Genomic DNA, 14,435 nt, shown 5'->3' with positions numbered 1-14,435 from the left:
AAAGTTTTAGGCTCTATAGGTTTATATTTCTTGAGCTTAATGTTGCATTAATGCATTTTTGTTTGCCTGAATGAGTTATTCCCAGCCCTTGCTTGAATCTGTTCATTAAGATTTCATGAAGTCAGCTCTTGATGAATTCACAAGCCAGAACTGCAACTTTCTCACTGTTTTTGTCGTGTTAAAAAGCGCAGCACCAGCTTCTCATACTGGTGGATGGTGAAGATAAATCCTCCCATGCCAACTCATCACCTAGGGATGACAGAACTCCTGCTGAATTTACACAAGTCCTTTATTATGTGAAGTGATTTGAGTGAAACAAATGGGTTATTTACTGTGCAGCACACTAAGAAGTGACTCTTTTAAAATGGTAAACATTACAGTACATCATATCTGGAAAGATTTTTTTTTTTTCCCTGTGTTTGTCTGAGATTTCTGCAGTTGATGTGAAAGTTGCAAATCCGAAGCACAGATTTTTTAAAAGGGAGAGTTAGAGAGAGGGAAAGTGAGAGCATCCCTCGGGATTTTGGAGGACTTGCGCGGCACTGGTCTTGTTCCAGCTGAGAAGTTATTTTCAGGCATTTCTTCACTGAGGGTTTTGAAACCACAGCAATCGTGTTTGGAGGATCAGGGAGATATTGCTTTGTCTTCAGTTTTTACCTTTTTGAACTAAAGGGAAAGCACATAACTGAAAGCAGGGTGTGGTGAATTGTCACCGAGGCATTGGTGGATGGAAAATATCTTTACTCAAGTAAGATTAAGAAAGCTGGAGAAGGGACACGCCCTGAGGACTTCCCATCCCGACCCGTGAGGACGGTCTTCACCGCTTGCCATGGAATACTTGGTTGAGTGTGACTCCCCAAGAACCGAGGAAGGAGGATGTGGCGAATTGGGCGGAAAGACCCCGGAGCTTCCTGCATCTCTTCTCCGTTGTCCCTTCCTTCCCTGACATGTTAAGTTCTGTCACTTCTGGTCAGGATCTGTGTGTGGCCACTACAACCAGTAACAGGTAGATCACTTTTTGAGTGATTACCAAGGATCGGGCACTGTCCGTACGTTTAAAGTTGTAAACTTGTAACCCCCCTTGTAAGGCAGGTTTTATTATCACGCCTTTACTTCAGGGAAACCAGATTTGGGAACATATGCCCGGTGAGGGGTAGATCTAGGCTGTGAACTTGGGATTTCCTGACTTTCTGACCTTTTCCTCTACACTGTTGCACCACTGTAGTGTTTAGGATCCCAGCTCTGTAGCCGTAACAGAGAGACCTAAGGAGAAAGTTTGTTTCTCTCTTGCTAAACGGACCAGCATAGGTTAGAGAGTTTTCCTCCGCAAAGTCGTCTAGGGATCCAGGCTGGCCCGAAGGCTTGGCTGTGCTCCAGCCTGTGGCAAGTGGGCCCAAGAAGATGACCGAGGATTTGAACAGAGCAGTTCCACTTGAATCCCACTGGCTTGAAATCAGTCCCAAGTCCATCCGTAGCATCAGTGGGGGCAGGAGGCATTGTGGTTTATAGTTGGTGGTCAGGTGCCGAGGCAAAACCCAGAGGGTTCCCCGACAAAAAGGAAAGGGGGGAGTGATATTGGGAGACAACTGTCACCTCAGCGAAGGCAGCCCACAGCACCTCTGCCCGCCACATTGGCAGAAGAATGAGTGCAGGAATAGTTGGGTCTTCAGGAAGAAAGGTAGTGAAGAAAGCAGAACTGAGGAAAGCTCCTGAATCCTGGATTTTAAGATCCTGCGTCTTTATACTTGTCAAGATCAGAGCATGATCTGGCCCCAAATTTCCATTTCACCTAAGTTAACTGACTCTTTCACACGACTCACCTGCTCCTCATGAGACTCAGAAATTAGTCAGTGTCAGAGTGATGACTGTTCCAGCAGGTGGTACCAACGCTGTTTCTCGACTACTTGGTTTTCTGTTTTGGGGTCTTCTCAACAGGGCCGCATACCTGCAAGCTGGGCCGTTTGGACAGTTCTAGACTTTCTCTCTTGGTTTCACTTCTGGAACACTTCTTTAATTCGCTCTCATTAGCTGACCCAGACCGAGCTTTTGAACACTCCCTGGAAGAGCTGTGATCTTGCGATAAATCCCTAGTTGTTGGTCCCCATTTTCTTTTCTTTCTGCATTTATCATCTTTTGAATTTTGACCTCATTTTAACTTCTCATGGTCCTCTGTTCTCGCAGTCTGATAAAGTACAAAGCGTTATTTGTTTATTCAACATATTTAAAGGCACCTACCACATGCTAGGCGTTTATCTAGGCATTGGGGATTCGCGTTTATAGAACAGAACAAAGTCACTCCTTTCACGAAGCTCACGTTCCGGTGTGTTGGGCGGAGGTGGGAGGCAGCAGGCAACAGACAAGCAACCATGCAGATATGCCATGTGTCACATGTGCCACTTGATGTGTGCTACAGAGAAAAGCAGAGCAAGGGATAGAGTGTCTGTGATTTTGGGTGGGCTGGGTTATTTCAGACAAGTAGTCAGGATGGACTCGCTGTCAACGTGACATTTGCTGTAATCAGAGACAAGAGAGAAGTGAAGGAGCAAACCGTGCTGATGTCAAGATCAAGGTGGATACAAGGAAAAGTGAAGTCAATGTGCCGACAAAGAAAGGAAGAGAGGGGTGGAAGATAAAGTCAGAGAGGTATGCATCAAAGGTGTTATTAAGGCAAGGTAAAGACTTCAAGTGTTATGCAGTGAGACAGGAAGCTATTCAAATATTTTGAGCAGGGGAACAAAGGGGTCTGCTTGCCTTACTTTGAGGGTCACTCTGCCTAGAAGTCATATCTCCTCACGTCTGCTATATTCTATTGGTCACATACACCAGCTCCAATTCAATGGGAGGGCACCACACAAACACCTGGATGCCAAGGAGCAAAGATTATTGGGAGTCGTCTTGTAGGCTGGCTTGCACATGGGCATCAAATTATTCTGGTACCATTGGCTGAAGAAAACGATTCTTTCCACATTGAATTACCTCATCACCCTTGTCAAAATTAATTAGCTACATGTGTGTAGGTTTATTACTGGACTTCCTATTCTATACAATAGATCTATATGTTTAAATTACACCAATACCACACTGTCTTAAAGGAAGTGAGGAAATAAGGTAGTGTATGGCTTACAACTTAATTCTTATTTTTAAAATTTTGGAGGTTAGTTTAGGTTCTTTGCATTTCTCTCTATTTTTAGAATTAGCTTGTCAGGTTTAACAACAAAAAGACCTATCAGGATTTTGGTTGAGATTATATTGAACCTATGGATCAATTTAGGGAGAATTTACATGTTAACATTATTAAACCTTCTGATCCATAAACATGATATATTTTTATATTTGTTTAGATCTTTTTAAACATCTCATAGCTATGTTTTGTAAGTCACAAGTAAAGGTCTTTGCACATGCATTGTAAGTTTATCCCTAACAATTTTAGGGTTTTGACACTATTGTAGATTTGTCTTCACTTCATTTTCCAATACTATGTTGCCAGTGTATAGAAGTATGATTGAATTTTTGTATTGATATTTTATCTTTTGATCTTGCTAAACTCATTTATTAGTTCTTCTAACTTCTTTGTAGATTCATTTTTTAAAAAGATTCTCAAGGATTTTGTACAAATATAATCATATTGTATATGAAGAAAAACAGTTTTACTTCTTTCTTTCCAATTAGATGCCTTTCTTTTCTTTTTATTGCCTTAATACACTGATGTTCTCCACTACAATGCTGAATATAAGTTGTAAGAGCAGAGTCTTACCTTGTTCCCAACCTTAAGAGAAAAGCTTTCAACCTTTTACCATAAGTGTGGCATTAGGTATAGGATTTTTGTAAATGTTCTTGTTCATATTGAGGAAGTTCCCTTCTGTTCCTTGTTTACTGAGAGTTTTTATTATAAATGGACATTGAAGTGTGCCAAATTCTTTTGCTGCATCAATTGAAATGAAAATATATTTCTTCTTTTTTCAGTCTATTGATACGGTGAATAAAATTGATTTTTTAAAAAAAATGTTATTCTAACCTCTGATTCCTCAGATTAACCTCAATCGGTCATAATATTTGATTTTCCATTTGTTGATGAATTTATTTTTTTTAGCAATTTGTTAAGGATTTTTGCCACTATGTTTGTTGTACTACTGGCCTAGAGTTTTCTTTTCTTGTACTATCTTTGCCTGTTTCTGATACCAAGGCAGTGCTGGTTTTATAAAATAGGCTGGAAAGTATTCCTGCCTCTTCTATTTTCCAGAGGAATTTCTGTAGAATTGCTTATTGCTTTTTTAAATGTTTGGTAGAATTTACCAATGAAGTCCAGAATTTACCATCTGGACCTGAAGTTTCCTTTATGTGAAGATTTTAACCATAAATTCAATTTTTTCAATAGATGTAGAGCTATTCAGTGTATCTTATTTCTTTTTGAAGGAACTTTGATAGTTTGTATCTTTCAGGAATTTTTCCATTTCATCTAAATTGTCAAATTTATTGGCATTGAATTGTTCATAACAATCTCTTATTATGCTTTTAAATCATGTAGCAACTATAGGAGTGTTCTTTCTTTCGGTTATATTGGTAATTTTTGTCTTTTTTTCTTAATCACTCATTGGAGGTTTATCGCTTTTATTGATCTTTCCAAAAACTCCCAACTTTCTGTTACTGACTTTTTTATATGGTTTTCTGTTTTCTATTGTATTTCCCTCCATTTTTATCTTTATTATTTCATTTCTCCTGCTTACTTTGGGTTTCAATTGCCCTTCTTTTTCTAACTTCTTTATGTATACATTTAAATAATTGAGTTTAGAGATTTTTAAAATTTTCTGATAGCAGAATTTAATGCAATAAATTTCCCTCTAAACACTTTATTAGTTGTTTTCCACAAGTTTTGATATGTTGTGGTTTTTATTCATCTAGTTAAAAATACTTTTCTAGTTTTTGATGGGTCTTTAAAAATTTTCCAATATCAGGAAATTTTCCAGAAATCTGTCATTTACGGATTTTTAATTTACTTTTATATGGTCAGATGACATGCTTTGTATTATTTTAAGCTTTGAAACTTTGTCAAGTTTTGTTTTATGGTCCAGAATGTGGTCTACCGTGGGGAATGTTTTATGTGCACTTAAAAAAAATGTGTTTTCTGCTGTTGGATGGAGAGTCCTACAAAATTTTAATTTGAAAAAAAAATTAAAATCTCATTCAAGTAATTTATATCCTCTTTTCTTTTGTTTAATTTTTCTGTCAATTACTGAACAAATTACATGCTGTAAGAAAAAAGATTAGAGACTTTGAAAAAATAGCAGCAGAAATTATTAAAAATAAACACACAGAAAAAAAAAGACCAAAAAAAGGACCAAAAATGTATGTATGTGTGTGTGTGTGTGGGGGGGGAGGATGTAGTGAGTGAAGAAAAAATATTTGAAAGAATAATACTTGAAAAAAAATTCAATTGATGTAAACAAAAAACCCACAGATTCAGGAAGTTCAATAGATCCTAAGCAGAAGAAACATAAGGAGAAGTGCAAAGGGCATTTAATCATCAAATTTATGAACACAGGTGATAAGAAGACAATTTGAAAATCAGCCAGAGATAAAAGACATATTTTCTACAGAAAAACAAAGAAAAGAATGACAGCATATTTCTCACTAGAAAACATCCAGGACATTAGACAATGGAAAGACATCTTTAAAGTGTTGGGGGTCAAACCTGTCAACCCATAATTTTATACCCAGCAGAAATGCCTCTTGAAAATAATGGCAAATTAAAGACTTTAAGACCAAAACAAAAGGTAAGAGAATTCATCACTAAAGACAAGCACTAAAAGAAATGTTTAAAAAAACTTATCCAAGCATAAGGGAAATTATGCCAGATAGTTATAGGGACCTACAAAAAGCAGTTATTAGTGCCCCAAATGGTAAATATGTGTGTAAACATAAAAGGCATTTCCCTCCTCATTTTTAAATTTATTTAAAACATAATCGATTGTCAAGAGAAAAAAAACAACAATGTATTGTGGGATTTATTATCTATGTAGAGATAAAGTATATAGTAATGCACAAAGATGGGGTTAGAAGGGTGCTGTTGGAAGCTTCTTATACATAAAGGGGTGGAGTATTGTCTGAAGGTAAATGCTTGTAAGTTAATGATGTATTGTGAACCAATCCTGAGTAATTTTTAGTTCAGGTATCTTCCTTCATCCCTAGAGTTTCAATTTGTATACATTGCATGTGTCTTTTATTTTTCTCCTCCTCATGTTCGTGTTTTCTTTTATATCGTTGAATATATTTTATAGCTTGTGGGCAAAGTAGGACTCAGCCAAAGACTCCAGGTTGTCCTTTGCAGATCTTAGCTTTCTGTCCATGAAGCACCTTCTTTCTGAGGCTCAGTCCTACAATTCTGGCTGCTTTGGCCTTTCTTGACTCCCTTCTCTCTCCCCACTCAGGAACACCACTGGCTCTGGGCTGCTCCTCCCTGTGCCTTGGCCTGGATCTGCTTCCAGCATTAGGCCAGAACAGTTGCAAAAATCGCCTTGTTTTCCTTCTCTCTGAGATCACAGTCCAATCCTAATTGTTGTCCAGTGTTGGAAAAACACTGTTTCATGTATTTTGCTCATTAATATAGTTGTTTACAACAAGAGGGCAATTTGAGTAATGCATGAGCTTTTATATGAGGAAGTAGACTCCCCCAAAGATTCTTACATCTTCCCCCACACTGGAGTATGACAGTTCCCACCTCTTTGTGCCCTCAAAGCTCTATGCTTACACTGCACCATTGCACACTGTATTTTAACTTAGAATTTGCAGGTCCATATCTCTTTCTCATCTCTAGACACATTGAAAGCAGTAGCTGCCTTATCTATCTTTGTGTTTTAGCACTTAGAATAATATCTGGTGCACAAATGTTCTCAAAAATTTTTTTTCAAGCTTTCTAGTCTTGTGACCCATTTTCTTGGATCCTTGGAACATGTGAGGTTGCAAAAATTATATGCAAACCAAGAATAGCAGCAATGGGGTACATGTCTTCCCAATTCCCCCATCAGAGCCCACGGCCGATATCCAGCGATCACCAGGTTTCTACTTTTCACCTGAGCCCAAATGTGGCCTTGGACTCCTTCTTAACATGGTTCCAGTTATTTCCTGCCGATAAATATAAGTTCACTCTTATGCTGAAAGTTATTTGCCATCCATATAAGTTAGTATTACCCTTTCTCGGGAATAGCATTTTGTTTTTTCAGTAAACACTTATATGGCACTTGCTATGTACTAGCATCATTCTGAGCATTTGAAATATTAACTACTTTATCTTTATCGCAATCATGGGGTATTAGATCTTACATTATGTCCATTTTACAGATGAGGAAACTGAGGCACGGAAAGGCAAAGTGACTTGTCCAAGGTCACACAGCTGGTAAGTGGTGTGGGAGGGCACTACTCCAGGGGATCTGGCTCCTGAGTCCACACTCTTCACCGTTAGCACTGTGCCTCCTCCATGGCCTAAACCGATTAAAATGCGTCTCTTTATGAAGAAGCTAAGAAAGTCAACACCTCTTTTCTGACAAGCAGCAGAAAGGAACAGCCTGAAGCAGATGACTTGGAATTTAAAGTACGTTGGGCCCCTTAGCACACAAGGGAACGATACCAATCTCCATCTTGATTTATTCCTTTAACAAATATCTATTCTGCCCTCTCGGTGTTCCGGGCACTGCCGGGAAGGAAAAGCAAGCGTTAAGCCAAGTGAAGCGCAAAATAGTTTCATCCTGCCAAGTGTCACTTCAGACACACAAACAATCGCTTTTATGAGAGCTCACCTTCATTCCTAGACCTGCCAGCTACAACAACAGATACATTTGCTGTCCCAGACAGGATTTTTTGGGAAAGCAGAATTGCGAAAGTGCTGGGATCATAGCCGGGAGGGACTGAGAGGAGTAGGGGTGACCTGCGTGTTCACTGCCCAGCACCCGTTGACTGTCTCGGTGCGTTCTTGGGCAAGGTGATTCTCCAGCTTCTGCAGCTGTTTTCTAGGGCACACAAATTGTGCCTGGTCCCCCACAGACCGCAGCAGAGAAGCGGCAACAGACTGAGTGGTAAAGAGTTGAACAGCCTATGTAGCATTTTTGTCAGACAGAAGAATCAGAAAATACATAACACTTCTGCAACAGGGTGAGTAGCCCTCGTCTGTTTTGGTTTGTTTTCTTGTTTGTTTGTTTTCAATACCTAGCTGCCCCAGAGGAATGGATTAAAAGAATACTGGAGGAATTTTATTCCTCCTTTCAGTACACAGCTTGGGTTCCATCGTGGGAGACTGGAACTCTTTGGATGAAAAGAGGCGGGAGATTTCTTCACTCACATTTTGAGAACTGGCCAGTCAGCCCGACTCGGTATCCAAGTCACCCCTGGGTACCCCACAGAATTCTACAGAAATGCTGAACACAAATTTAGACCACATGCTTAATTATTAAGCACGGTAATTATCCAGGCTGATTGGGGGTGTGTTGTATTGTTTGTCATTGCCCAAGGTCATTCATGCTGTGCTGGGGGCCGGGGGAAGAACTGCTTCATCAGATACTTTGGAAAAATCTCATTTCACAGGAATTCTGCTTCTCACTTCAAAGCCTATTAGATGCTATGTTTCTTAGCAGCCCCAGAGCAAAATATTGTCAGAACATACGTTTTTAATGGGTTGCTCTACTTCTCTTTGTTTTCTAGCATGGGAAAGTTTCCTGGGCATGCACATGCTTTCTGGGACCCAGGAGATTTTGTGGGGCAGAGTCTTCCCTCGAAGATCACTGACACTGTTTCCTCGTTTTTCCCCTGTGATTGGGCTACGGACCACAAGGGAAGTAAAGGAAACCTCCATCACCTTCAGTAAGTGCGTTGAGTCTGGAACAGAACTCATGCTTCTGGAACTCTGGACAATCTCTTGGATTTTTAGGAAGGATGCCCTACTTGGCTTTACCTTTCCAGACGAGTTAAAGTTAGGAGTGATTATATATTCACATATGTGTATAGATAGGACTACTGGAGCCTGAGTAAAACAAAATCAGGTTTTGTTTTATATTTTAAGGGCAGAACATACATATGGCAAAACAAAACAAAACAACAAAAACAAGAAGGACAACGTGAAGTGGAAAATAGTTTCTCTTTCAGAACCCAGCCCCTGATACCAGTTCTCTGCTGCAGAGATAATCATTGTCAGTTTTTGTATAATGGGTCATTTTTGTACATACAAGCATATAGGGCATGTATGAAATTTAACATTTTTTGTAAGTATGGTTGTTTATTTCACACAAATGGATATGGACCCTGTAGGGAGACGTGGTGGCAGGGTTTCTTAGACAGGACCACTGGTTAAGAGGCTACTTAGAAGTGGGAGAAAACCTATTAGTTTGGATTTCACAATTTTATACTGAAGGCCAAGATGGGGAAGAGAAGCTTCTAATAATTATTGTGTGTCTACAATGCAACAGGCATCATGAAAAGAATTTTATGTACACAGGACAGGCTACATAATTTGTGGGCTCCAGTGGGAAATAAAAAATTCAGGTCTCCTTGTTCAAAAATTAAGAGTTTCAAGACGGGAGAGCAGAAAAGTATTTTCTGACTTGGGTGCTGTGTGGTTGCACAGGTTGCATGCCCTGTGTATACATTTTAAGATTTGTCCATAAAATGACCTGACAATGTCAATATCATTGCCCTTACTGTGCACATGGGAAGCCAAGATTTAGACGTTTCGATCCTCAATTTTCTTTGCAGTGCATTTACCTGTAGGATATCGTGATTTGGAAATAGCATTTATACCAAAACAATATGAGTTCCCTAAAGAAAGAAAATATTTGACCCTAATATTGGTCATCTGGACAATGTGAATTTTATATGTTAGAGCTGTTCCAACTTCCAGCTACCAGATGTCTGTAAAAATTCATAGCAGGCTATTAAATTTAGCAGATCCTGTCTTAATTAGATTAGCTTTTGCACAGCACGATGGCAGAGTGTCTCTCTGATGGAGGGTTTATAAAGATTTCTGGTGGGAATTCTTTATGGAAGATGGAGTCTTTTATCCACAGAGACTGACGAATAGAAAAAAAAAATACCTCACCTCATAATAGTATAAAAATGTGGTCATGGTGTGTCAAAGCAGAAACATGGGTCTTTATTTCATTGATGTTGCCTTTTTATTTGGCTTAAGAACAGGGATGGTTGGGGGATAAAGATGGGGGAGGGGTGTTCAAAAACAACCAGCTAAGAAAATAGCATACGGAAGGTGAAAAACTAGGAGGAAATTCTTGTTGTCAAATCCTCCAATAAATCGAGCACCAAAGGAGTGCTCAGCATTCAGTTGCCTGTTAGTGCATGAGTTATTTATTTTTTTCTTTTCAGATAGGAAACAAAACTGCACAGTTTGTCTTGAGCTAGTCTTACGTGATTAAACTCAGCATCTAGTCTCTCTCCCCATTAAAGGTCGCTAAAAAAAGCTCACACGACACAAAACCAACAGCCCAAAGCTGCCTCTTTATTTCGCCCTCTCTATTCTGCCACGGGCAGAGGACCTAACCTGCAGCGTTTCGTGGAAATATTACTTGTTTATCGACCTGGGTACATATATGATAACAGGAGAGCTGAGCAGCTCTTCTCGGCGGACGCCTGGTGGGTAGGTTACTCCATAAAGCAAATGGATGTGGGTGATTTTTCTTGTCATATGATTCGCCAGCTGAAAGGTCACGTTCATGCAAAGACCTTCTCCCCTCAGTCTGTGGAGAGAGACACTGAGAAGACAAAAAAAAAAAAAAAAAAGGATAAGGATTTGTTTCCACCTCACCACCTCCCTGCTAGTGGGCAGGAGGGGAATTTGGGTTTTCCAAACCCCCAAACCACAGGGACACGGGCTGGGAGCACTGGCGGCTGCTAGAAAAAAATGGCCCATCATTTGCCGGCGCGGCAGGCTGATCAGATTCACATCATACACAGGCAGGGTTACTAGGCAACTGATTAAATAAACGTGCTGGTCCTACAAGCGAGCTTGCAATTAATTAACTTAACCATTTTCATTTCGACTGTTTTCTTCCCGTCTCCACCTCAACCTGTTTTGAGATACTGAAATGTGAGAGGCACTGGGGACCTTCTTGCGTTCGGCGGGAGGAGGCTGAGGACCCATTTGCCTTGGATGAGAAATGCCTGACTCCTGTCAGATCTTCCCACACATTGAGTGGAAAAACCCGATCAGCAGGTAATTAGCATCTTAAGCAAATAAGGAAACATCCGCAAAAAGGCCTGAAAGAGTGCTGGGCATCTATCTATCTATTCAAAACCTGTTATGCTTCCTAATCGTGCTACTCACTGGGTAGAATGAGATGAAAAAGAACTTATACTATGGAAAATCATTTTGATAGATCATTTCCATGCAAGGCAACGTGTTGTGAGAGAGAACCATTCATGTGCTCCTTGCACATCCCCCCTGCGTGCTTTGGGCTGGAGAGGCCAATCCTTTTCCCAGCCCAGATGGTCAGGGAAGCATTCCTGCAGGACATGAGGCCTGGGGCCTGTCTTGAAAGTTGAGAGAAGGCCAAAAGAGAAAAAAATGTGAGTGGGCATTCCAGGAGAGGGTCCAGTGTGAACAAAGACCCAGTTCCATTGGTAACATGTGACCAATTTGGTTTGGATGAAGAAGAAAATGAGGTGTATGAAGTGGGGCTGGGGAAATTGGCAGGGCCAGGTGATAAAAGGCCACGTGTGTCTATCTAAGAAGTTTGGACTTTAATCTGCGGGCAGTGGAAGCCACTGAAGGATTTTCCAAGGGAAGTGGCACAGCCATCCCCTACCCACTGGTGACTCTTGGTCACGTGGAATTAGGATTTAAGAGGATACTAGACAGGAGAAAACACTGAAGAGACTTTTGTACCCGGTCAGAAAAGAGATGAAAAGATGAGTTAAGGCCGGGAGCAGGGACGGGCAGAAGAGGCAGTGTCAGGGCTGTTGTCCCTGGGAGTGGACAGGAGTAGGGGGGAGGGGCAGGCTGGAAGCCAGCATTTTGATGTGACAGCCTGAGTAGGGGGCGGAGACTTTAACTGAACGCCAGAGAAGGGGGCCCCTAACTTTTACAAGTGTCTTGGCTGGGTGGAGGGAGGAAATGAATTCTGTTTTGCACTTGCTGAGTTTGGGGTTCCTGCATGCAACAGGCTAGCCATTAAATAAAGCAATTCCTTAATAATTCCCAAAAGGACAGGGATTAGGGGAGATTTCTTGTAGAAGCTACATTCCAAACAGGCTCCTGTATAGGACCAGATTTCTATAGTAAATTTTAAAGCAGGATAGAGAACGGGTAGACAGAAGGGGTCAGGGCAAAACCTCTTCCACTTAAATGTGTTACAGTAATAGCCAAAGAAAGTAAACATCTGCTGGCACTGATAACATTATTATTATGCATACTTACTTGATTTATCCTAATCTGTCCTTCTAACTATGGAATGGCATTGCCATATTCAAATGTGGAATGGGTTGGAATTACCCATGATGAAGGTCTCATCCTGGATGACCTGATGTTTTCTGCATACTTGATCAGCCTCTGCTACCCTTATTTCCAAGCTAAGCTGTCCACTTAGAATGTAGGCTGATTTTGGTCAGTCCTTGGTGCTCATGTTACCACACTGATCATTTGAGATTCACTTTCCTTTCCTTTTAGTCCAGTTGGCCTGGCTTGGACTTTTCAGAGACTTTTGACTCCTATCCTAATAGAGATCTGGGTGAAGAAATGACTCAGTTTTGCAGTTTCCTTGGGCATAAAGCTATAAGAGAAGTCAAATGTCACCAACAACATAGTAGGTTGAAAAAACTGTTACTTGTTCTTAAACTTCATATTAAAAGTATCATAGTTTATTTATTAAATATTTTAATGCAATTTGATTTTTTTCTTCCATGCCAGTAAGTTTTTGAGATTTCAACAATGATATATGTTGTTCTAGTTCAATGATTTTAAAGATTGCATGGTATTCATTAAAGAAATCCATCAATATTTATTCATCCTTTTAGTGACGAGCACTTAAGTTGTTACAAGTTTGTCACTAATACAAACAATATTGATTGTTTTATAATTTGCCTTAAAATCCCTCTTGTTTGATATTAATATGGCTGCATAAACTTTATTTTGGTTAATATTTTCCTTTTAATTTCAAACTTTCTATATCTTTATGTTTTAATTGGGACTTCTATAAAGAGAACATAGCTGGAGTTTATTTTCATATTTATTTATTATAATAATTTGATCTGATGATCTCTAATCTTTAACTGGGGAATTTACTCCATTTATATTCATTGTGATTTTGAACTTTTGGATTTACTTCTATACTTCTGGATTTACTTCTACATATTTTATTCTTTTCACTCTTCCTTTCTCCCTCCTTTCCTGTCTTCTTTTGGTTTGCTCATTTTTTCTTCTAGTGTTTACCCTTTAAATGTTAACACAAATAATGGAGCTACCAAAGTCTAAAATCAATTAATATCTCTGGCTTCCTCCAGTATGTCATATAGATCTTAAAATCCTTTATTTTGGATAAACCCTTTTACATCTTATATGCTGTTATAATGCTTCAACTCTATCTTATTATTATACCACTCAAAATTAATGGTAAAACAATAGTATTGTTATCCTTTTAAATAGTCAACTCTTATTGAGGTTGATCTACACATATAACAGTTTCTTTGTTCACAATTACTTTTTTTCCTCTGAGATAACTTTCCTTTCTCTTGAAATGTACCCACTAGAAGTTCCCTCAGGGAGAGTCTTTTAGTGGAAAATGAATTATTACTTCTGTTCTAAACATGCCTTTATTCCATTTTTGATTTCTTCTACGCTATGTTTTTATCTTTAAATAATTATAGATTTACAGGAAGTTGCAAAAATAGCACAGAGAGGTCCTGTGCACCCTTCACCCAGCCTCCCCCAGAGGGAACATCTTGCCTAGGTATAGTACAGTATCAATACCAGGAAACTAGTGTTGGTACAAACCACAGGTCATTCAGATTTCATCCCCCATACATGCATTCATTTCTCTTTCTCTTTTTCTCCTTCCCCCTGTTATTATCACATGTGTAGCTACATGTAACACCACCAAGTCAAATAACTAACTGGACCATCACCACAATTTCCCTTATGCTGCCCTTTAAGGACACACCCACCCCTTCCCCCACCATAACCCCTGGTGTCCAGCTACTGATCTCTCCATTTCATCTCCATAATTTTATTTCAACAGTGTTTTATAAATGAAATCATGCAATGTGTAACCTTCTAGGATTGCCTTTGTTCACTCAGTGTGATTCTGTGGAGACTCGTCCAGGTTTTCATGTGTATCAATAGTTCATTTCTTTTTGTTGCTGAGCAGTATTCTGTGGCATGGGTAGATAGTAATTTACCCTTCCACATATTGAAGAACACTTGGGCAGTTAATGGTTTTTGGCTATTA

Source organism: Propithecus coquereli, unplaced genomic scaffold, assembly GCF_000956105.1.
Source record: "Propithecus coquereli isolate 6110/MARCELLA unplaced genomic scaffold, Pcoq_1.0 Scaffold25, whole genome shotgun sequence".
Lineage (NCBI taxonomy): Eukaryota > Metazoa > Chordata > Mammalia > Primates > Indriidae > Propithecus > Propithecus coquereli.
The sequence above is the reverse complement of the archived record's forward strand: the minus strand, read 5'-3'. Positions refer to the sequence as shown.